This window comes from Pteropus vampyrus, unplaced genomic scaffold (assembly GCF_000151845.1).
Source record: "Pteropus vampyrus isolate Shadow unplaced genomic scaffold, Pvam_2.0 Scaffold44, whole genome shotgun sequence".
In the NCBI taxonomy this organism is placed as follows: domain Eukaryota; kingdom Metazoa; phylum Chordata; class Mammalia; order Chiroptera; family Pteropodidae; genus Pteropus; species Pteropus vampyrus.
In genome coordinates this window covers 6,885,937-6,910,833 of record NW_011888825.1, presented here as the reverse complement: position 1 = coordinate 6,910,833, position 24,897 = coordinate 6,885,937, and the positions used below count along the sequence as shown (strand labels likewise).

Genomic DNA, 24,897 nt, shown 5'->3' with positions numbered 1-24,897 from the left:
AGTGTTGGAGAATGTGGAAAGGAGTCTAATTATGAAATACAGAGATGAGTCAATGAATAACCCAAATTTATAGACATATAGCTATCTAGTGAGAATTTCAAGAGTCATTTATGTTTTTGTTGGTTGGTACTCAGGATGAGTAATTACCTTCACAAAGGATAGAAGCCTTCAAGAAAAGGAAGATAATGTTTGTCTCTTAGGAAGGAGAAAACTCATAGGTTTAGAAATGAGAAAAAAAAACAACAAAAAACTCCACTGGTAGTGAAATAATGACTATCTTTATTGGTCAGTTTCATGATAGAAAAATCTCCTCTAGGTGAATTAGACAGAAGAAGATATAGTGGGGTATTAAATGGCTTCTAGAGTCACTGTGAAAGCTAAAGAAACAGACTCTTGGCTAACTTTCCTGAGTAACTCCAAAATCTCATTGCTAAACTAGGTAGGTCACTAAGGAAGATGCCTTTTATCAGGACCAGGAAAACTTCCCACTGAGTTGAGAAGCTACCACTACAGTTACCAGATTTAGAACTATGCCACTTCTGTTGGGATCTGAAACTCACCTCTGGTAAATCAGGAAGCAGCAAACATAGTCACCAACTCCAGGAACATGACCTCTGTCATCCTCAGGAGCAAAATTCACACCTCACGTCCTTCCTCTCTTCTCATATAACTGAGTTCCAAAGTCAATCCTCTCACAATTACAATCTGATTAATGGAATCCAAATGAGATCCAGAATCTGAGCTTGTAAGACAGTCTATAAAATGTAGTATTAAAAAAAGCTTTAGCCTCTACAGTAGGGCATACTTTCAGAAGGGTTGAGTAGATATTGAGAGAGTAGAACCCACCATCCCAAATAGTATTGTGCAAAGGTGGTGTGTTGATAAGAAATAATTTGGTCTGAATTAACTGGCTCTGATCAGGAGTTTGGACTTGTTTTTGAGCTCAACTCAAAAATAATAAATTCATTCAAAGTTTATAATGGTTTTGAAAGTATGCAATTTTTAAAGAAAGAAGATTATTAGTCTATTTCTTAAAAAAGAAACTACTTGCTGAATGCATGGTTAGACATATAGAAGAAAATGCTTTGATATTTTTTCATTTGAGGATCTCAATGTTATAAAGTGGTTATTAGTAGGAGTTTTATCTCTGCTTTACAGAAGAGAAAACTGAGGACTAGTCACCCACCAAGACACACTTCTGAGCTATATGTCAGACAGATTTGATTTGTTTTCCAGTCTGCCTATGTGAGAAGTGTTTGAAGACAAATGACTAGTTTCTGTAAAAAACTTTTTAGCATGAATTAGGCTAAGATAAAGCTATTGGTAAAATATAAAATAAATTTGAGGTGAAATGCAGAAATGAAATAGCCACATAATGGCTTGGTCTGCATGTGGAGCAAATCTATAACCAGGAAAAGAATTGAGGACAATGTTGCCATATTTGTTAAACATCATCACTGGAAACCAATTGTGGTAGTCATCAGTGCTGTACATCAAATTATTTCTACCTTCCTGGGTCCTTGTAGTTTAGTGGATCCATGTGATTAGTTCTGTGTAATGAGTTATGGGTAGAAGGGATGTGAGCCACTTTAGGCTTGAGTATTTAATAGCCAACATGCAACTTTCCAAAATTCTCTTCTCCAGAGAAACAGATAGTTATTTTTTTATTTACATATCTGAAAATATAAAATAAGAATTGGCTCATGTGATTATGGTGGCCAAGAAGTTCCATGACCTGCTATCTGCAAGGTGGAGAATGAGAAAAGCCTGTGGTGTCATTCAGTCAGAATACAAAGGCCTGAGAAGCAGGAGCACTGAAGTCTGAGGGCAATAGAAGATGAGTGTCTCAGCTCAAGAAGACAGAACAAATTTGTTATTTCTCCACCTTTTTTGTTTTATTCATGCCCTTATCAGATTAGATAATGCCTAGTAGCATTGGTGAGGGCCATCTTCTTTACTCAGTTTACCAATTTAAATACTAATCTCTTCCAGAAATATCAACACAGACACACCTGAAATAATGTTATATTTAGCCCAGTCACTTAGCCCAGTCAAGCTGACACATAAAATTAAGCATTGCACATGACAAGTAGTAACTTTTGAGATATTCCTTGAGCAACTACACGAAAAATAACTTAGCTGCTGCCCCATTGCAGCCATGTTACGTGTGTAGGAAATATATTTGTATAATTTGAAGCCACTGACACTTTTGGGTTGTTTTGTATTGCAGCTTAGCTCAGCCTATCTTGAGTGATACACAAGCCACAAGAAGCAGCTGAATGCAGACTAAATGGAGAATGGTCATTTTCTACTGTGAAATTTAGACTCTTTACTTTCCCCGAATGCAAGCAGTAGTGCTGACTAAGCAACTGGGCATGAGTCCACACCATCCCTAAAAATAGCAAGTTAAGACAAAATCTTTTGCACACATTTAGGATTGGAAATAGGATATGGCAAGGCTTTCCAAGCACAGGAGCAACCAGTGTAGAGGTGCAGGTGTTTCCAAGTCTACATAAGAACCAAAACAACCCAAGGCCATTTAATGTCAAAATTCTCAAAGGCTCTAGAGCTGGGATGGCAACTCAAAAGCCTACAGGCCAGCCAGGAGATATAAATAAAAAGTATGTAAGTTTCCTGGTATAACTCTGCTATAAGAAAAACAACAGTGCAATCATGAGGGTAAATGGTAGCTGAACTTCTGTTTCTGTGTTGGGGAAACAAAAGAGACTGTTGGGAGCTGGAGAATAGACTTGACATAAACTGAGGAGTGTGAGCCCAGTCTAAAGGAGGGGGCCATTGTTATACTCTGGAAAATTATTGCTGAGCAGGAATGTGGTCCTGTGTTGCTGGAACTGCTTTGCCCCACTGTTGTGGTTATTTAAATCCTATTCAAGTCAAGAGGCTTTAGCTTGGGGAGATGAGAGAAAGCAAGACTGAAATTATACTATAATATCTTCAGATGCTTATTTTACAAAGCAACTTAATAATAAGGATCCTGGTGGAGTGGAACCCTGATTCAGACCTGGAGCTTAGGTTTATTATATTCATACTGTATATTATAGTGCTGATGGCCACATTGGGCCTGAGATGAACCAACCCCTGAAATCTAAGAATATACCAATAGGGACAGGTAACAGTATAGAGTTTTATTTTACTGCACTATATTGTTCAACTGAAAATGAGAAATTGGATCAAAGATCATTCAGGAGCACTAAGACATAAAATAACTTTAAAAATTTATGGTTGTTAGAAATCAGCCAGACCTAACCCAGAGTACAACATACATTTACCAATGTCTACACAATAGTATAGTAGTGTTTAATTCTATCTATGAAGAGTTAAAGGAGCCTGACACTCTCAAATGTTAAATTTGAAATGGCAGCAGAACAACTAGAGGGAGAGGCACATGTAGGCCACATGTAGTTGAAGGACTTTGTACAAATCCCAAACTGGTCATTTTGAAGGACTTGATGTCACCCATTCTTGCATAAATTTACAGAAGGCTGCATGGTTAGAGTATAATTTGGAGATGAAGAAATACCAAATAAAAATTTGAAGACCAGATTAGTGTTACTGAAATCACATTGGCTCAGTAAAAAGACTAAAGCATCTAAAAAATTAAACTAGTCGATAAAATCAATCCAGCAATGAAAAGCTCAGTAAAGTCAGATATGTGACTGATACAATCAAGACAACTATTTTTAACATTTAAACTATAAATATATGTGTGTATGTGTGTGTGTGTGTGTGTATATATGATCATATATATCTATATAGATATATATATATAGATATATATATATGATCATATATATCATATATGTATATATATGATTGGAAATAGAACATAGCAAGGCACAATACACACACACACACACACACACACAGAGGCTAGGATAGCTTAGTTTTTAACAATTTGAGTTTAAAATTTTTTGTGGCCAGTTCAATGAGACAAAGAACTTATATTTTATATTTTAATATTATTTAAAATTACATGATGACTTAGAAATATATTATTCTTTTAAAATAATGAAACATTATAGATGAGGCTAAATTCTCCTTTGACCACATCCTCTCACCCCCCAGAGTGCCAGCCTCTCTCTTCTTAGAGGTAAGTACTGTTATTGGTTTGCTGAGGCATTCTCAAATATTTGGTTGTAAAGACTGCTTTGTTTGGCCTTTTGGGAACAATTACTATGCCCTTCAAAGCAAGATTTAAAAAATCCACACAGGACTTTAAGGAATATGTTAATTAAGTACTTTAGGTAACTAGTAAAAACCTCTTAATAAAATATAAGCAAGTAAAATCCAGTGGCAAGTAAGAATACACTGAGACCCAACAGGGAGGGCAGGATGATTTGATCATGAAGTAATCCAAACCTTAGCTTTCTTTATTCTGTCTTCCTGCTCACCGTCTGATTGAATCCCTGACTAAGCAGAGCAAAATGTACAAAGTGAACCTATGCTAGGAACTGGAATTTGGGTGGGAACTGTGATATGCCCTCTTCCAGAGTCATCTTCCTCCTGTCTCCCTACCCTAGTCAATTCTCTGAAGATACAGAAAACTGCAATTCATTAATTTGTTCACTCGCTTAATAAATGGAATTTTAATGAGTGCATTCCGCATGGTAGTGCTATATTCAGCTTTGGGGATAATATGATGAACAAGATAGACATGGCCTCTTTCCTCATGGAGTTTATAATCCAGCGGATTAGACTGATAATAAAATAATCACACAAAATGCTAAGTTAATTACGAAAATTTATGAGAGGTATTAGACCTCAGAAGGCTTTCTTGAAATTGCAACATTTAAGCAATGATCTGAAAGGTAAGAAATTGCATTTTCATTTTGCACTGGGTCCCTCAAAGTATGTAAGTGGTCTGGACATGGGACTTTGATCCTGTAATATGTAGCCATTGGAGGGCTTTAGAAAAGTAGAGATGTAATCTCAATTCCTAAAGAACCACTCTGGTTGTGATATGAAGAATAGAAAGGTGGACATAGTTATCGCCCTTTAGGAACTTATAGTATGACTCATAAAACCAAATCTGGCCAAGGGGTTTTATTAAAAGTAACAAGTTATAGAAATATATTGAAGAGGATTCTTATAAACTGAGGAGAGTGTCAACTAATGAAGTCTCCTGGTTGGGAAAAGCTACAATCTCTTACACAGTTTCTTCTGATCTTCTTTTTGTCCGAGTTAAATACCAGTTCCCTTTGTTTCCTCATATCGAGGCTCAATTTCTTAAATCGATTAAGAAACAGATCTGAAAACCACCATTTCACATTTGAAACCTCACAATATCTTTTGGAATTGCCTCATATCTTTGGCTTAATGCTAGAGACTCCCACATAAGGTGGGGCTACTTTTCCTTCTTCCTTCCTACTATTTAATGAGCTCAAATAGCTCCCAGATGATTATGAATTTCCACTCATCTCATTCTTCTAGTTAATGTGGCTGTGTTTCTGTTGTCACTGAAGCTTCTGTTCTAGGCATTTCTCACAAATATTATTTTATGACATTATTGTCAGGCATACCATCCTTCTTGTGGTATTTTATCTATCAGTGTTGGAAATGTTCTGTATCTTCGCTGTCCAAAATGGCAACAACCTGTCACATGTGGCTATTGAACACTGACTAGAGCCCCACATGAAAATTTTGGGCACTAAAGCTCAGAAAAGTTATTTAGTTGTTCAATGTTACAGCCCAGAATAGGGAAAACCCAGATCTTCTAGTTCTCAGTGATCCTTTCTCTATACTGTGAACAGGTGGTCTCATACAACTATTTGCAGTTTTATAGAGCATCTATTAAGTGAAATAAGTATTTGGGGGGTGCCAAGAAATAAAATAGGGTGAAAAAAGAGCGAGAACTACCTGATATCAAGCTATTCTATGAGGCTACAGTAATCATAAAAACATACATTGATCAATGGAACAGAATAGAGAACCCAGAAATAAATCCACATCTATAAGCTCATTTAATACATGACAAAAGAGGCAAGCATATACAAGGGGGTAAAGATAGTCTCTTCAATAAACAGCGATGGAAAAATTGGCCAGATATATGCAAAAAAAAAAAAAAGAAACTGGACCACCTTCTTACATCATATACAAGAATAGACTCAAAATGGATTAAAGACTTAAACATAAGACCTGAGACCATAAAACTTCTAGAACAAAACATAGGCAGTAAACTTTCTGATATTGCTACTAGTAATTTCTTTTCAGATTTATCTCCTTGGGCAAGGGAAACAAAAGAAAAAATAAACAAATGAGACTACATCAAACTAAAAAGTTTTTGCACAGAAAAGGAAACCATCAACAAAATGAGAAGACAACTCATGGAATGGGAGAAGATATTCACTTATGATACATCTAATAAGGGGTTAATATCTAAAATATATAAACAACTCATGCGACTCAACAACAGAAAAACAAACAATCCAATTAAAAAATGAACGGAAGACCTGAATAGATATTTCTCCAAAGAGGAAATACAAATGGCCAATAGACATATGAAAAGATGCTCAAGGTCACTTATCATCAGAGAAATGCAAATTAAAATCATGATGAGATATCACCTCATACCTGTCAGAATGGCTATCATCAATAAATCAAAGAACAACAAGTGCTGGTGAGGATGTGGAGAAAAGGGAACTCTCATACACTGTTGGTGGGATTGCAAATTGGTACAGCCACTGTAGAAAACGTCTGGAGTTTTCTCAAAAAATTAAAAATGGTTCTACCTTTTGACCTAGCAATTGTACTTCTGAGTATTTATCTATAGAAAACCAAAACAATAATTCATAAAGATCTTTGCATCCCTAAGTTCATGGGAGCACTATTCGCAATAGCCAAGATATGGAAGCAATCTAAAGGCTCATCAAGAGATGACTGTACAGTCTACGGCCATGTCACCCTGAACGTGCCTGATCTCGTCTGATCTGGGAAGCTAAGCAGGTTCAGGCCTAGTTAGTACTTGGATGGGAGACCATGTTGGAATACCAGGTGCTGTAGGCATAAAAAAATAAAATAAAATGAGATGACTGTATAAAGAAGTATGGTTCATATATATAATAGAATATTACTCAGCCATAAAAAAATGAAATCTTAACATTTGCAATAACATAGATGAATCTCGAGGTTATTATGCTGAACGGAATAAGTCAGAGAAAGATAAATACCATATGATTTCACCTATATGTGGAATCTAAGGAACAAAAAGAACAAACTAATTGAAAACAGACTCACAAATGTAGAGGACAATCTGGTGATGGCCAGAGGGGAGAGGTTTGCAGGGCTGGAAGAAAAGGGTGAAAGGTTAAAGACGTACAAATTAGTAGTTGATAGATTATAGTTGATAGATTGGAGAGGGGATCATGGCATAGGGAATGCAGTCAACAGTAATGTAATGGCTATGTGTAGAGCCAGAAGGAAGATAGAGTAATCGGGGGATCATTTCCTAAACTATATAAATGTCAAACCAATGTATTGTATACTTGAAACTAACAAAAAAAGGAGAAGTGAGAAATAAGAAAAGAAAATTACTTTATTGACCTTTAAGAGCAAAGAAGAAGAAAAGAGAGTCCTTGTGTGGACCTTGTAGAGCACCAGGGAGGAAGGAAGTGTCCCCGTGTTCACCTGCAGAAGTCCAGAGCTGTTACCACTACAGTTGTACAAGATGAGTCAAGTTCTGCCTCTGTGCTCAACAGGCAAGTCTCTTGAGCACAGTAGGGTTGCTTGTGCTTGACACACACACAGGTTGGTAAATCCCACTGACTATACCACTCCAAGATCTTTGGGTTTGGTGAGAGTGAGGCTAAGTGACTTGTCTAAGCTCACACAGCTACTAAGGGATCAAGTCCAGACTGAAATCCAGATCCTTTTGACCTAAATATTAATTAGGATAACAGTAGGTGACAATACTGCAATCAGAGTTTGTGTACTGACTGTGGTAGTCTTAAATGCCAAGCTAAGAAGTTTGGATTTGATCCATTGACAGAGGAGACCTGAGAATCTTTTAAGAAACTTCTTAGTGAATGCTACTAAGGAACTAGGAATAATAACCTAGTTGTGTTTTTAGGGTGGAAAGAAGTGAGGACTTCAAGAAAACCATGTGGCAAGGTTTTATAACTTAGTGGCTCTTTTATTTTACACCCAGAAGATGTCACACCTGGAAGGTGTTGGGGACAATGGTGGCATTGGAATGTCAAGGAGGGGACCTGTTCTCAGAGTCCACAAGAAGGTGAGCAGTTCATTTTTAAGTCAGGAAGATGTTAACTGATAGTAGACTGAGTTGTGAAAATGTTAGCTAGTGCTTGATGAACACAAGTCATGTGAACTAAACCACATGAACTAAACCACCTCATGTGCTTTGGATTTGGGGGAGATCAAAGTTAAGTAACTTATGGAGGGCCACCCATCCATTCTTGGAAGAGAACCATGTTCTTTCAGAAAGTACAGAAAGAACAAGGAGGCAGGGGAGGAGGCAGAGAAGGTGCCCCCAGAAAAGTCAGAGGAGAGCCAGGCTAGGCAGTGGCCAAAGCAGATGAGGTGAGTCTAAACAGTGTGGTGACTGATGTAACATTACATAAGAAGTTATAGAAGGTTAAAGATCAGAAATAGACTTGAAGGACATGAAGGAGGTTGCCTATAACTTTTAATATTTCTCTTTAGGGAGCACGGTTATCTGTAGCCAGATAACAGGAATTTAAGGGAAAAAGGAATATGTTCCATGGGCAATAGGAGTTGAGCAGCAGTGAAAAGAAGGACAGAAATGCAACAGCCAGAAAAACACAAGGAAGCCAATGCTAATTTTTTTTACATTAAAAAACAAAAGAAAACGAAAAAGGTGTTCACATTTGTAAGCATATGGAAAAATACAAAGGAAAGAGTGAGAAATAAAACATCTTGAAAGAATGATACTGTATGCATTATCTTCTAGTGATAGATGAATGATTTGACAACAATTTTAAAGTAATTTTAATGTAAGACTTCTCTCAATATCCTTAAAAATAACATTCAGTTATTCTTACTCATTTACTATTTCAGAATCAATATTTCTAAACTATAGTAATAAAAACTAAGGCAGTCAGACAGATCAATGAAATAGAAAATCCAAAAATAGGCCTACATATATATGTGAATCTAATAAAATCTATACTTCATAACAGTTGGAGAAAGGATGGGTTATTCAATATTGGTTATTTGAAAACAAAAATTTAGAATGTAACATAAATTCTAGATGATTACAGAGTTTTAAAAACCATGAAAGTATTAAAAGAAAATGTAGGATGTTTAGTGGTAATGTAAACATATCAAAAGAACAAAATTCTAACTCACAATTATTGATCAATGAAACTAGAAGTAAATTCTAGGTGACTCTGTCAGAAAGCATCTGATGGAGAAATAAATAGCTTGTGAGCAACTCTCCGTATCAATTAAAACATCCAGAAGTACCATAAGAGTATATTAAACTCAAAAGCTGGGACGTAGCAGTGAATGGTTACTACTGTGCTTTTGGATTAAATTAAGGTTTGGAATTTTAAAAATTCTGCAGAATCATTTGCTTACAATTTAAAAATTCTGTCTACCCAATAAAATGTCATCTATTTCTTCCCGTAGTAATTGAAGAAAATCATCAAATATCAGGAAGGAGTCAATTTTTTTTTTTTTTGTAATTAAGTCATTTGCATAATGTCCATCTCTTTAAGAATCTCCAAAATTTACCAAACATATAGTTAGATATTCCACATACCTCCTGGACAAATCATTTGACATTGAAATGGCCTTAATTGATATTATCATTGCCGTAAAGTAATGTTTTAAAAATAACTAAAATCTCATTCCTAATTTCAAATACTCATCTGAGTGCCTTTCATCTAATCCAGATGTGTGGAAAATAAAGTCTTTGATGTCCTGTCAATACCTTCACACCATGTGCTAAAAAGACATACCAAATGGCACCACTTGATATTAATTCCCCCAATTTAAATGTGTTTCCTGTGTTATTGCATCATGATTAGTACGTACAATGCTAAATCTTTTATTTACCTGGCAACTACCTCCCTCAATGCCCATTTAGCCATTGTTCCATGTACCCAGATCCTTGCACACATGTTTCAATCCTCATCATTACTCACACAGTAATTGTTAACTAAAATAAACATCTTTTTTCCCCATAGTAAAAGATTCCAACATAAAAAAAAAATTCCCAGCCTCTTCTTTCCTTGAATATATGTCACTCATATTCAAGAGTGAATTCAAAAGTTGATACATCAGTAGTTTAATCCAATCACAAACCAAAAACAAAGACAAGCCCTACTAGTACCCCTCATGACATTGTTCTTCCATGTTATATGCTATTAACACTCTGCTTCATCCAACTTGTGTCCACCGTTTAAAGAATTCCATCTCTAGGTATCACTCAAGACAGGCTAAGTTAAACTGCAGTAACAAAAGACCCCAATCTCACTTGCCAAAGTTCATGTCCAGTGCTGGTCAGTTGAAAGCTCTGGGACATGTCTTCCACATCTGGGATCCAGGCTGGTAGAACAGCCACTATTGGAACAGTGACAAATTGTCATGGCAACAGGAGAGAGAGTGTGGTGAATGCACACTGGTTCTTATAGTTGTTTTCCTACTTTAATTTCTCTGACTAAAGTGCGTCACTTGCCTAACTTCAAAGGCAGCAGAGAGATGCAATGTTGTCATGCATGTGGAAAGCAAAGAACTGGAAATAGGTAGTGAACAGTCCTAATGACTTCCACATGCTTATTCTACTTTCTCTCTGAGCACAAATGTGTCAAACACTATGAAATTGGTTTTACAAACTTCGGGAAAATATTTTGACTCAAACCTGTTTATGCCTTTGAGAAGGTTTTGAAGTTTTAGGCTTCTTAGATAAAAACAGTCAACTTAAAACTGGAAAGCAATATTTTGTATTTATTCTTGAAAAAACATTCTCAATAGGTTCATTGAAAAGGTCAATGCTAGGAAATGATGCAAAATCTTATATATCTATTTAACAAAGTATCTAAACACACAAATCATTGCAGAGTGGAAACAAATAAATTCCTTGGTTGTGAAATCCAATTTAAAGCTTTATTGTCAGACTTTCTATTCAACTTTTCAGTTGGGGTTGTTTATAGGAAACTTATTTACCTGTCACTTATTCTAGCACATGCAGATTATAGTATGTATTTGAGCTCAACTGAAGTCCTCTTTCCTATTTATATTTATGATGTTATTTTGAACTGTGGTATTTATATTACTAAATTCATTACACTCATTCTTTAATAAACCACTTTTAAGTCATTGATTATTTTTTTGTGAACTGGGGATTTAACATAACATAATAGTGACAACAACAAAAAGTATAAATTTTAGAAAAGAATAATTTGCCAAGAAAATAAAACTAAGTGCTTATGTACATTAGATAGACCTCATTGTACAGAATGAATGTATATAATAAATGTTGACTATAAAATATATCCCAATTTCTACAGTCTTCAACAGAAAATGTTTTTCTATTGGGTGGGTGGATTGGGAAAGTAATTTACCAGCAACTTAAGTTCAGAATATTCCTGAGTAAAGTATTTAGGTTGGAGGTAGCTCATGTGCCCTGGAGATCCTGTATTTGGGGAACTTGTGAAAAAAAATGTAAGCAAAACTCTATCTCTAGGGGCAGATGATGTAGAAAACCTTACCTTTTTGATCCTCAGAAAATGAGGAACAATCTGAAAACTTTGAAACTTATGATCTCCAGAGAATCTAATTTTCCTCCATGCAACCAGACAATGTCCCTCTCAATACTCCCAACTAATTTTATTTTTTGTCTTTTATTGACCAAGTTGCCCCTTTATTTAATCCATCCCTCGCCTTTAACCTCTGCCTATTTACCATGGCATGAATCATGGTTTAGAAGGCCATTCTCTCTTTCTCTTGGTGGCATATATACATAAGTCTCACTAAGCATCAGAGAAACCTTTTCGTTTTCAATGGGATATTGGGTATACCAATTAAGACCCCACTATCCCAATGCAAAGTACAGTTTTCAAGCTTGAGACAATATGGAGGTCTCTTAAATGCAAATTAAAACCACAATGAGATATCACCTCATACCTGTCAGAATAGCCATTATCAATATTCAACAGCAAGTGTCGGTGAGAATGTGGATGAAAGGGAACCCTTGTCCACTGTTGGTGGGATTGCAAATTGGTGCAGCCACTATGGAAAACAGTATGGAAGTTCCTCAAAAAATTAAAAATAGGACTACCTTATGACCCAGCAATTGCACTTCTAGGTATTTATCTAAAGAAAACCAAAACACTAATTTGAAAAGATATATACACCCATATGTTCATTGCAGCATTATTTACAATAGTTAAGACATGGAACCAACCTAAATGTCCATCAATAGACAACTGAGTAAAGAAGTGGTACATATATACAATGGAATATTACCTGGCCAAAAAAAGAATAAAATCTTATCTTTTGTGACAAATGGTTGGACCTAGAGGGTATTATGCTAAGTGAAATAAGTCAGGGAGAGAAAGACAAATACCATATGATCTCATTTATATGTGGAATCTGAAAAACAAACAAACAAAAAAACAAACAAACAAAAAAACAAACAAACAAAAAATAGAAACAGACTCATATACACAGGAACAAGCTGATAGTTGCCAGGTTAGAAGAGAATTGGGGGCTAGGTGAAAGAGGTAAAGGGATTAAGAAGTATGAATTGATAATTAAGAAATTGTCATGGGGAGGTAAAGTAAAGCATAGAGAATATAGTTAGTAATATGGTAATAATTATGCATAGTGCCAGATGAGTATTGGACTAGTCAGGGGGATCACTTTGTAAATTATATAAATGTTTAACCACTAAGTTACACACCTGAAATTAATTTAAAATAATACGAAATATCAACTATAATTGAAAAATAAAAAAAATGGGGAAGAAAAGTGAAGGGGAATAAGAGGTATAATACAAGTAAGTCATGGGGGTGTGGTGTGCAGCATAGGGAATATAGTCAATAATATTGTAATAGTGTAGTATGGTATCAGATGATTGCTGGACATATCATGGTGATCACTTCTTTGGGTATGTAAGTGTTGAAGAACTATGATGTATACCTGAAACGAATACAATTTTGTGTATTAGCTGTATTTTAATAAAAATCTTTTTTTAAAAGATAGGGGTCTCTTACTCCTTCACCCTTAACCCAGAATTGAAATCTGGGGGCCCACATTCTCAGATGTCAATATATATATAGAGAGATAGGGCCTCAGGGAATTCCTGACCCAACTTACTGACTCTTCTAAAGGACTGAGGATAACCAGGCAGCTTTAGGTAGCCATTGAAAATACCAGACTAGTACATGGCACATGAACACTGGCTTTAATCCAATGACCCTGCCCACTAGTAGACATAATGAACTTCAAGTTTTTATGAATTAGTGTCAATGCTCCTCTCTGGGGAAGGACCCTTGAAGTGAGGTAGAGAAAAGCTACTGTGTGCTCTTCAACACTCTTCCATAGAAAAGAGAGAGCAAAGTCTATTCTTCTATGAGCCAAAATATGAAAAGGGAAAGAAAAATATTCCTTGTATTAGGCACTAGCATTTATTGACTGCTATGGTTTGAATGTTTATGTCCTCCAACATTCATATAAACCTAACTTCCAAGGTGATAGTATTAAGAGGTGGGGCCTTTGGAAGATACTTAGGGCATGATTTCCTGAATGGGATTAGTGTCCTTATAAATGAGGCCACAGAGAGCAACTTTGCTCTTTCCACCATGTGAGGACACAGGGAAAAGACAGCCATCTATAAAACAGGAAGCAGATTTTCACCAGACTTCAAGTAATTCAGCATCTTTATCTTGAAATTCTAGCCTCTAGAACTGTGAGAAATAAATTTCTATTGTTCAGAAGCCACCCAGACTATGGTATTCCCTTATAACAGTCTGAATGGATGAAGACATTGACTCAGAAGACAGCAGATACAATAAAGAGCTTGAATGTGATGTCAAGGCTCACACTGAAGGGGCAGCACCTTCATCCAATTAAATGTGTATTGAATCTTTATAGGTCAGGTCCTGCAGTGGGCACTCAGAGTGATGTGCAGAGGAAATGGGCTGCCCTTGTGCTCAAGGGGTCATGGGAGGTAGTTTATGAAGACAAAGCAGGATCAGCTGTATTTAAGAAAGACAAAATGACAACTGATAACAAGACCAAAGAGAGGTAAGGAGCTTTTGGGTTTTTTTGAATCAGAAAAAGCTGATGAAATTTAGGAAGCGGAATTTAAAGGTAGAGACAAATGAATAAGATGAGTTGTGACAGAAAGCCTAAAGGGAATGGTATGAATAAATGTACAGAAAGAGGGTGGGAATTTCTAATTGGCTGGAACAAAGGGTTCAGGGAGGAGAGTAGTGGAGGACATGCCTGGGAAAGCATATTGGGGCCATAAGGGGAAGTAATCTGAACTTTGCTTACTAGCGCATGAGGTCTAGGTTTGAGCTGTACTTTGGGAAGATGCTTTTGCTCATGGTTGTGAGGTTATGAAAGGAGGGAGGGCTAGGGAATGGTAGAATTAATGGTGAATGGAATAAGATTTGGTAGAAAGTGAGTTTGGCTAAGAGATGAACTACAAAGAAATATAATTCTCATTAGAAGAAGAAGAAAGAGGAGGGGTAGGAGGAGGAGAAGGGGAAGAGGAAGAGGAAGAAGGAGGGGGAGGAGGAGGGGAGGAGATGGGGGAGGAGAAGGAGGAGGGGTAGGTGGAAGAGAAAAGGAGGGAGAGGGGAGGAGATAGGGGAGGAGGAGAAGGAGAAGGAGGAGGAGGAGAAGAAACCCAGAAACTTTAAACCTGTTCTGGAAGGAGAATCTCTTCTGGGGGAAAGGAGGCTAGACTTGAAGCTGTTGTTCTTGCCTCCCCAAATTTTCTTCCCTTTGGAGATCTCTCATTAATTGCTAAGGCCCCGCCACAATGTTCTGTGTAAAGATGTATTAGGGGCTGAATTGTGTCCTTCTAAAAATGATATGTTCAAGTGCTAAAGCCTAGTATCTTAGAATGTGATATATTTAAACAGAGGATTCTTAAAGAGGTGATTGAGTTAAAATGAGGTCATATGGGTGGGCTCTAATCCAAGGACTCGTGTCTTTATAAGAAGAGGAGATTAGAACAAGGACTTACGCAGGGGGAAGACCATGTGAACACACAAGAAGAAAAGAGCCATCCATAAACCAAGGAAAGAGGCCTCAGAGGAACCCATGCTGCTGACACTTTAATCTTGGACTTTCAGCCTCCAGAACTGTGAGAAAAATCAATCTTTTTTTTCAAGTCACCCAGTCTGTGGTACTGTGTTCTGGCAGCCCTGGCAAACTAGTACAGGGTGTATGAACAATGACTGCTTTTGATTGTACAACTGAGAGAAGACAGTTAAAACAGGCTTTCATAAAGTTTGGGAGATAGCAAAAGGGAACCAAACTCATAAACTAAGATAAAAGTAGTTCATCAAGCCTGTAATAAATGGCTTGCTTTTAAAGACTCTAATGACCTATCCTATTTATAAAAGGATATGTCCAGGGATCAATGCCTTTGGTCCCTCCTGCTGCTTTTCATATCCAGAGAGGGAGTTCTAAAGTACAGTTCCATCCTTTTGTCATGGAGCCCTGTGCTCATATATGCTGAGAGCTGGGTTGGGACTCAGACCACAAGTGGCTTGTGGCTAAAGTATGTGGCCAAGAAAAGAATAATAGAACCTGATGTCACACCCTAGGCTTGTCCACAAACCAGTCTATGGCCATGGTGTCTCATGCATGTGCTGGGAGGGTTGTGCAATGAACGAGGTGTTTGTAAGCATGCAGATGAACACTATGTGTTCCAACACTCCTGAAGGCCTGGCTGTGAGTGCAGCAGAACAGACTGCTGCTGTCCACGCACGTACAGAGTAGGGGTGGTGCTTTCCTCTGACTAGAGAGAAACCTTATACGAACATTCTCTGGCACAGACTAACCCCTCCAGAGTGCTCCAGGAAAATAGTTTTGAACACAGGAATTGCCAGGTCTGGATAAGCATAGTTCAGTCCCTCGGATGTTTTGAACATGACTGAATGTTGATACTGCACAGCCTTTCATCAAAGGCCTTCACATAGTTCACATAAAATCCTGATCCTGTCCCAGGCAGTGGCTGATCCACTGTTCTGGTGACCAAACACCATAAAGTATGGATCTTTTTGAGATGCAGTGAATCACTGAGAAAGTTAAAGTTTTAGATTGAGCCAGTGGCGCAGCATTATGCTCATGCAGGAGAGTCCAATTCTGGTCTTCTTGCTAATAGACTTGGTAACTTTCTTTATACACCCCCAAATTTTCCTCATGTTTAAATTGTAAATAATAATAGAAGCATGTTTTCATGTGCATGGCTCCTAAATTTTAAAATCAGATTGAAAAGCAAAAAGGGCTTGACTTTGCCGCAGAAAATTTCTTCAAGTCCCTGAACACAATAAGCATTCAGGACACGTCAAAGAGGGTGGTGGTGAAATGATAATGATTAGATGATTTTTCAAAGAGGTGTTTATCACTGTACTAGGCCTTCCTGAGACACTCTGTAATTCTGCTGTACCACATTTTTTTTTTTTTTTAACCATTCTTGAAGTCTAAGTGACAGAATAGATACTAGATGAGCCATTGGAAATTTAGATTGGAAATTTGAAATATTTAAAGTAACATATACAAATAGGTTGCAAAAGAGCTTGTTTAGAGCATTGTTTACCAGCTACAGTGTGGTACTTATAAACAACGGGCCACCACAGTGCAGGCATTCTAGTAATACGTGGAGGTCTGGAGATTTGAATGTTTTTCTAACTACACCTCCATTCATTCATTTAACAAATATTCATAAAGTGCCTATTTTATGCCTGTAATTAGCCATAGAAATCAGAAAATAATAAGACAAATTTCAGGCTTTTACAGGCTTATAGCCTAGAAGGAGAAATCCAATAAAGAAATAAATGCAATAAAATATAATTAGATTCGTAATAATTGGATTTGGTATTCACGATGTCAACAGTCTCTGAGCAGTCACACAGGCCTGCGACATGCAGTGATTTCTTTTAAAGATTTTATTTTCTAGAGCAGTTTTAGGTTCACAGCAAAATTGAGAAGAAGTAACGGAGGTTTCTCGTATAGCCTCTTTCTCCCACACAGGCACAACCTCCCCCAGTATCAACCACAGTGATGCATTTGTTATAACCAATGAATGTACACTGAAGCATCATAATCAATCAAAGCTAATAGTTTACCTTAGGGTTCATTTGGTGTTATACATTCTATAAGTTTGGATAAATATATAATGACATGTATCCATCATTATAGTACCATACAGAATAATTTTACTGTCCTAAAATTCTTCTATGCTCTGCCTATTCACTCTTACCTCTCTCCAAACCCCTGGCAACAACTGATCCTTTTACTGTCTTCATAGTTTTTTCTTTTCCAGAATGTCATATAGTTGAAATCATACAATATGTAGCCTTTTCAGATTGGCTTCTTTCATTTAATAAAATGCTTTGAGATTCCTCCATGTCATTTCATGGCTTGATAGCTCATTTCTTTTTAGTGTTGAATAATGTTCTATTGTCTAGATGTACCACAGTTTATTTATACATGTGATAATTTTAATTTTGCTGAGATGCAGTATAAAGTGGTTGGCTGAGAGCACAGTATGAAATGTATGGGAAGGAACAAGTCACCAAACTAGTGAAGTGACAACTGGCTGCCCATCTTCCATGTCCCAGAGATGCTTGGTTCTCATGGAGGCCACCAGCACAGTTACGTTCACAGTGTGATAACATCTTATCTCAGTACTGTTGTGAAAAACAATGTTTAAACAAAAGCCAACTGCTAGTGACAATGATGGAAATGCGAAGAAATTAAAGAGCTCTAAGAAAGTAATTGTTCTTTTTTCAGAAAACAGAAGCTTCTTAAGAGAAAGGCTATGCTGTTTTGGTGGATACCAATGTGAGAACTCATGAAGTGCTCAGAATGTATCCATCATGAATAGGAAGGCTCTATTCTATGTGAAGCATATAGCGGTAGGGAGAAAGTCTCAGGATTAGCTTTAGGAAAAGGGTGATCTTCAAGCTGATTTTCAGAAGATAAGTCATATAATGGCGATTTGACAAAGGTCAATTGATGAGAAAGACTGCAGCCTATTTGGAAAATACTGGTTAAAAATAAAACAAAGGGACTTTTGTTTTTGGCCAAGAAGGAAAGATAGGAACACGATTTACTCTCTGACTAGAATAAAACACAAAGAAAAACAAACAACAAAAAACCCAGGCAAAATATATAGAAACTGGATATTGGACATCAGGAAAGAAACAACAGCGATCTCTGAGAAATGAGAAACAAATGAAGTGAACCTTATTATAGCCCCTCAATTTACAACACTAAGAGAGTTTGGAGGCCAGAATGCAAGAAGGAACCTAGGAAGAGTCAGAAGAGACAGAATTGTGTTGAGGAGACAGAGCTGAGAGTCTGAGGAAACTAAAGCAGATAAAGTTCACAGAACTAGAGAGCAGAGAGCAGAGAGCTGCAGAGAGAGAGAACCCTTCAATACTCAAGAGTGCTGATCAGCACATATATGCTACTTGAGACTCAGGGAAAGAACCACCTGAAAGGATTAGAGGGAACAGTACTCAGGGCTCACACAGAGCTGGGAAATAACTCCTGTTCCCACTATCCGAACTGGAAAAAACTCAATTCAGGGGGCATCGGGTTGAATAGTCAGAAGAGCCTTGCTTCAGCAGTGAGCAACAGCTATTCCTGGGCTAAACACAGATCTGGACCTGCCTAACTATTCTTAAAAGCAAAACCAGAAAGGATCAAACTACTTCCAAGTAATTCAGCTTCATTCTAGAACAAAACTCAAGAATATTCATAGGAAAATGAGCTCTTGATGGACAATGCTGCATTGGCAAAGCACTGGCTGCAGCACAGAGAAAAAAAACATAAGAAAGTGACTTCTGAAAAATAGAAAGACCTAGGTTTTTTGACTTTGTTACTATGAGCAAATTGTTTAATTTTTCTAAGCTTTGCTTTCTTCTTTGGTTAAAAAACACAAAAATAATAGATCCAAAAATAATAGTTGTCAGTGGTGGTTGCCCCTGGGGGTTGGGGATTGCCTGGGAAGGGGCTTGAAAAAATTTCTGAGCTGATAATAAAGTTCTGTTATTACACAGGTTAATGCAATGTCAAATTCCATCATTGATACACTTGATATGTGTGCATTTTATTGCATGTAAATTTTACCTTTAAAAAGTTAAACATATACTGAGCTTTATTTAGATAAGGATTTTTATGCCAAAGAATTTAAGAGTAAAATGTCTCGATATCTGCAATTTAGTTTTTAAAACATAAAAAATAAGATGTGTTGGTAGACGGATAGATAAAGCAGATATTGATAGGTAGCAATTGTAAAATCTGAGTGGTAGGTATTTGGGTGTTCACTATGCAATTCTTTCAACTTTTCTGCATTTTTTTCATAATAAAACATTGGAAAAAAATAATAGTACCTATTTCTCAGGCCACCAGTTCAGGACTTAGCACAATATCTAGAACATAATAAGTTGGTGATGATTGTTTTTATTAATGGTAATTAAACAGTGTCAGAATGGAGGTTAAAAGAGCATTTTGGCTTTTGTAGTAATTCAGACAAATAAAACCATGGTCTAAAATAGAGTAGTTGCAGTGAGAATGGAGGTAGTAGAAACATTTTAGAGGCAGAGCTGCTAACAGTTGGCGACCAGTTGATAATTAGTGTTGAAAGAAGGGGCAGAGTCTGGGATGATGACCCAAATTCCGGCTTTGGCAATGGATGGATGCTGGTACCATTCAGAGATGATCGTCCTCTCCAGATGAATAGAAACATGCTTTAGAATGTCCTGTGACCATCAGAGCTTTATTGCCAAGAAACTGCAGTAACCCTGTCTCTTTGACAGGTCAACTTCTGTTCTCATTTTTATCCCTCCTGTAGAGCGATGCAAAATATGACAACCATTGTTTTGACCCAAGAAAAGAAAATTGTAATGCATCATAACCCTCTCTCAGGAAGATACTTCAAGGGATATTCCTTAAAGCACTCTGCAGATATTTCTGGAAATGATATCCTTTATGATCCTGGTATGCACAGGTTGTTCGGAAAGTGCTGGCTTGGTGGAGAGAAACAGCTGCTCAGAGTATGGGGTGCATCATTCCACTGGCTGGAGTGCTGTTCCTACAGCCCTTCGAACAAACTCCCCCAGCAGTGCTTGCACTAGAGTTCAGGGCAGGGCTGCACTCAGTGTTACCATCAAGACTATGGCTCATAGATAGTTGTAGAACAATGATTTCTAGTACAACTCCATTTTCTAGCCAATGAGATACTAAATGTTGAGAGTTATTATTTTTATTATTCAGTGCCTTTCCCAAGAAAGGGCTCTGTTCTTCATAAAAGTTTTCCTGTTATTTGATCTCCCATAGGCCTTGCACTGGGATTGAAGAAATGCCATTTGGTTCAGTGTACAAAGAAAAATTGTAACAGTCAAGTTCATGCCACAGCTGAGTTCATGGTTCTAGGCCAGGGACCGTAGGAACAGAAGGGCCAGCCTCAGTCCTCTCTAAGCAATGCCACTCAAAGTGTGGTCCACAAATGTGACCAAAGCCAGCTCACAAGCTGTTACATGGTTGCTTTGAGATAAGTACAGAAATTGAGAGGAAGAACTTAGAAACCTTTATAGCAATTTTATATTGTATTGACATCCAAGTACATGATCAATGGACATGTCATTCTTGCATATGTAGCAGGGTCTTGTAACTGACTGTGATGGATTATAAAGGAAGGAAGGAAGGAAGAAAGGAAGGAAGGAAGGAAGGAAGGAAGGAAGGAAAGAAGGAAGGAAGGAAGGAAGGAAGGAAGAAAGAAAGGAGGAAGGGAAGGAAGGAGGAATAAAAGAAAGAAAAATGGTGTTTTACCACATGTAGTTTGAGAAGTCCTGCTTTACACTGCACCTCAGAGCACCCCACAGATACCCAGGATTCTTTATAGATCGACAGCCCTCTTCATAGAACCACAAGACTCTCAGAAAATTTCTGATAGTATCCACAGAGTCAAGCGATTCTCACAGAACCTCAGGAGTCTTCTCGGTCTCTCTTGATTACCATTCTCCTTCCTCAGAGATGCAGCTGAACAAACTACTAAAGTCCATTTTCCAGGCCGCAGAGCACCAAGAGTGAGTGGAAGTCAATTTGTTACTGCAGGGGACATTGCCTCTACCTTGCTGGCATAGAGTTCTGCTTCTGAATATAATGTTTGGTACCTAACTCCAACTTTTAGAATTCTTAATGTATCAGTTAGCTTTTGCTGTGTAACAAATAATCCCAAAACTTAGTGGCTTAAAAAGACAAATTATTGGTTATCCCAGTTCTGAGGGCTGACTTGGTCTTAATTGGCATCCTTTCTCGTTTGGGCCAGGATCAGCTGTTTTCTCCTGGGGTGCGTCACATGTCTAGGGCCTTAGAAGGGTTGGCTGGAATGGTTGAGATCACTCTGTCTGGAATGGTTGGAATCACTCTGTGGTCTCTCAGTGTTGAGCAGGCCTCCCTAGGCTTGTTCAGATGATGGAGGAAGAGTTTCCAGCAGTAAGAGAGCAAGCCCTAATGAGCAAGCATTCTTTAAGCCTCTGCTTATATTATACTGCTAATGTCCCATTGGCCAAAGCAGTCACTTGGCCAGGTCCTGATTCAGAGTGGAGGAATAAACTGTACCTTTTCATGGAAGAAACAGAAAAGCTACATTGCAAAGAGGCATACATATAGGAATGAAAAACTCTTGTGGCTATTTTGCTTTTAATGAAGATTGAAGAGGCCAAGTGGTGTTGTTTGCTTCTGGCCCACAGTAGCTGCTCAATAAATAGCTATTGAATAAATATTGTCTTAAGAGGCCTTCACTTTTCCTTCTCCTTACATAGATGATGCTCAGATGTTCAAAACACACTTTTCCCAGAGTCTGGTTCTGACTGTGGATGGCCTTGGATGCCAAAAACACTTAGTCATCTTCTGTTTACTATGTCATCATGGAAGAAGCCATGACCTTAGAAGCAAAGTCCAATGACCTTAATAAGAGTAACTGTATGGCTTTTGTTTCCTTTATAGAAGCAACCACTGGTATAAATTGGGAACTGATGTTTCAGTGTGCATTTAAGACTGCACCAGCCAGTTTCAGCTCTGAGTATTCATACATAACATTGCGTATAAAGATCAGGAATCAACTCCTGAAATTCTTGGATGAAAAATGGCTCCATCAGTTGCCCGAGTGGAACAAACTCAATGAGTTTAGGGCTCTGGTAGATTGCCACAAAGCTTATGTACAGGTTATTATTTTCCATAGCTCCGTAACTAAGTAGTCCATGCATTCAGCCTCATAACAAGCCTTCTCACTCAGCTTGAATACGTGAAGGTTTTTTTTGCAAGAGATTTTCCTGCTGGGGGCCCACCACTGGTGATTCATATCAACCACTTTTATCTTGATTCTATCGAAGAAAGTCTTCAGCTGGATTATTTGAGAAAGCTGAGATGGCCTACCTGATGACACCACCAGAACGCTTCTGTTTCTCTGGAGGATTTCCTACCCTTCTCTGCATGCCTGAATCCTAGGGATGTCACTGGGTTTCTGTGTACCAGCTCTAGTATTCCCCTACGTCTTACCTCTCTTTATATGTGGTGGTTTTTAGAGGGTCTTGGGGATGACCTAGGAAACAATACGACCACAAGAGTCAGGAACACACAACACGTTTATTAGGTGGCACTTCGATAGGGTTGCATGAGAGGCAAGGTCCTTGGACAGAATGAGACTGTAGGGGCTATAGTGGGCACAGGGCCTACCATCCAGAAAGGGAGAAGGGAAAGGGAATTTCTGGGAAAGGAGGGGGTCTTAAAGGGAGCTTATCTCTCTAGGTGATGTTGTGCAGCTGCATGGTAGACAGTCTCTGCGTCAGAGAACTTTGAAGGACTGTAGCAGCTTGGAGTTTTATAACCACAAGCCTTATCTCATCAATGGCCAGTAGATGTAGAGTGAGGTTTCATGGATTGTGCAAAGCAGACAGGTTCTAAATGGCTAAAAATCTTCATATTTGGGCTATTTAAAAAAGAATTAAATATGTAAAAATTTGAATTAGGCACCAGTAGGCCTTTGAGGTGATGGGTCTAAGCCTGCAGTGAAGAAATAAACAACTTAGGGGCCAATACACAGAGGCCACCTTTGGATCATTCATATGGCACCAAAACTGGGTTCTGGGGTATTCTTTCAAAGACCATGATGAGGCCGGCCACAAGATGAAATGCTATGGTCCCTCCAAAAGGAGAATAAGCGTATAATAAGGGAGGGCTTGAGTGGCCTTTGGGAACAACGTGGCATGGCATGAACTCAGACTATAACCACCCACTTTTTGCTCAGGGTCGCAGCGGCAAATCTCTGATCTCTATGGATGTTTTTTTCTTCCCTGACTGGGGAAAGTTACCTGGGCTGAAGTCCTTACTCAGTCTTTACCTTCACATCTGCCTCTTCATTTCCTGAGATGTCTACAGTTAGTTTGAAGAAATGCCATTTCTTTCATTTGCCTTACCAATGGAAACTAGACTGTCAGAGCTGGAGAGGTCACTGGGAGTTCTCGTGTTTCTAGTGGGGAGTTCCACAAAATGTAAGTCTTAGAGAGAATCTGAGAACAAGAGTTCCAGGGTCCAATAAATACAGAAAATGCTTCATAATCTAGTCCCCTCCTTGGTGTCCATAAGACACAAATGCTTATTCAATGATCTACAATTATATAGGAGTGAGGTATGAGACCATGACAAGTAGATCACCTCTAGGAAGACTGCTGAAAATACTTTGCTGGGAAGGAAAATTCCAAAAAATCCTGAGGTCTCTGAATCATTGAGGAGCTCATAAGGTAGTGAAAATCAAATATTAATGATATTTTGATTTTGTTACAGTTGCACATTGTAATGAATGGGTGAAAGAGAGAGAAAGGGGAGGGGAAGAGCGAGAGCGAGAGTGAGAAATTGTGAGAAATAAGACAATGTGGCAAGTGATAGACAATTGACAGCCACGTAGGGCTTTCCCCCTTAGTCAAATGAATCATAATTTTCAGCGCACTTTTACTTTTCTGAACCATCTCTGACCATACTTTTGCTGTGGGTTGTGAGGATTCTCAGATTCAAAGTCACATGACTAAACCAATGAACCGTCGCCTCATTCAGGGTCCCTCAAGATCAGTAAAGCTCCAGGCTTTTTCCACCCCCAACCCCTGCTCAAGTCTTTTGACATATTTAAATTAAGTACAAACTAAGGCTACGAAAGTCATGGTCTATATTAATGCTTTCGTTTTACCAACAACATTAATTAAATCCTGTCCTAATACCTCTGTGCCTGGATGTGTGACTCAATTGGGAGACAGCACAAAGAATGAAGCAAGGCCTGGCCTGTGGCTCCCCAGCCCCTCCCTGGGGCAGGCCTCATGCCCGTTTCCTCCACAGAAAGTCACAGATTCATCATGATGGAGGCACAAAGCTAAGATGTGTGATTATTAATCACTATTAGCCCCGTGACATGTTCGGTTTAACGCAAATTTATTTTCCTGCTTTTATGTTAGAACTGGAAAACACAGTGTTGAAAGAATTCTTTTGTACTGTATCCTCTAAGTTGTACAGTCTTCCAGTTTTGCTTTCATTTCTGTCACTATGGAACTTGGAGTACGTCTAAGAGTTTACATATGATGGAGTTTGGTGGTTAAGAACACAGGGTCTTGGCTTCAGATAGTTAAAGTTTACTTTTGCTCCACCATATGCCAG

General features: G+C 38.0%; 1 pseudogene; it reads left to right on the top strand.

Moving 5' to 3' along the window:
• The first annotated feature begins 6,904 nt into the window (after window positions 1-6,904).
• Window positions 6,905-7,023, top strand: LOC111738863 (annotated as a pseudogene).
• The last annotated feature ends 17,874 nt before the right edge of the window (window positions 7,024-24,897 follow it).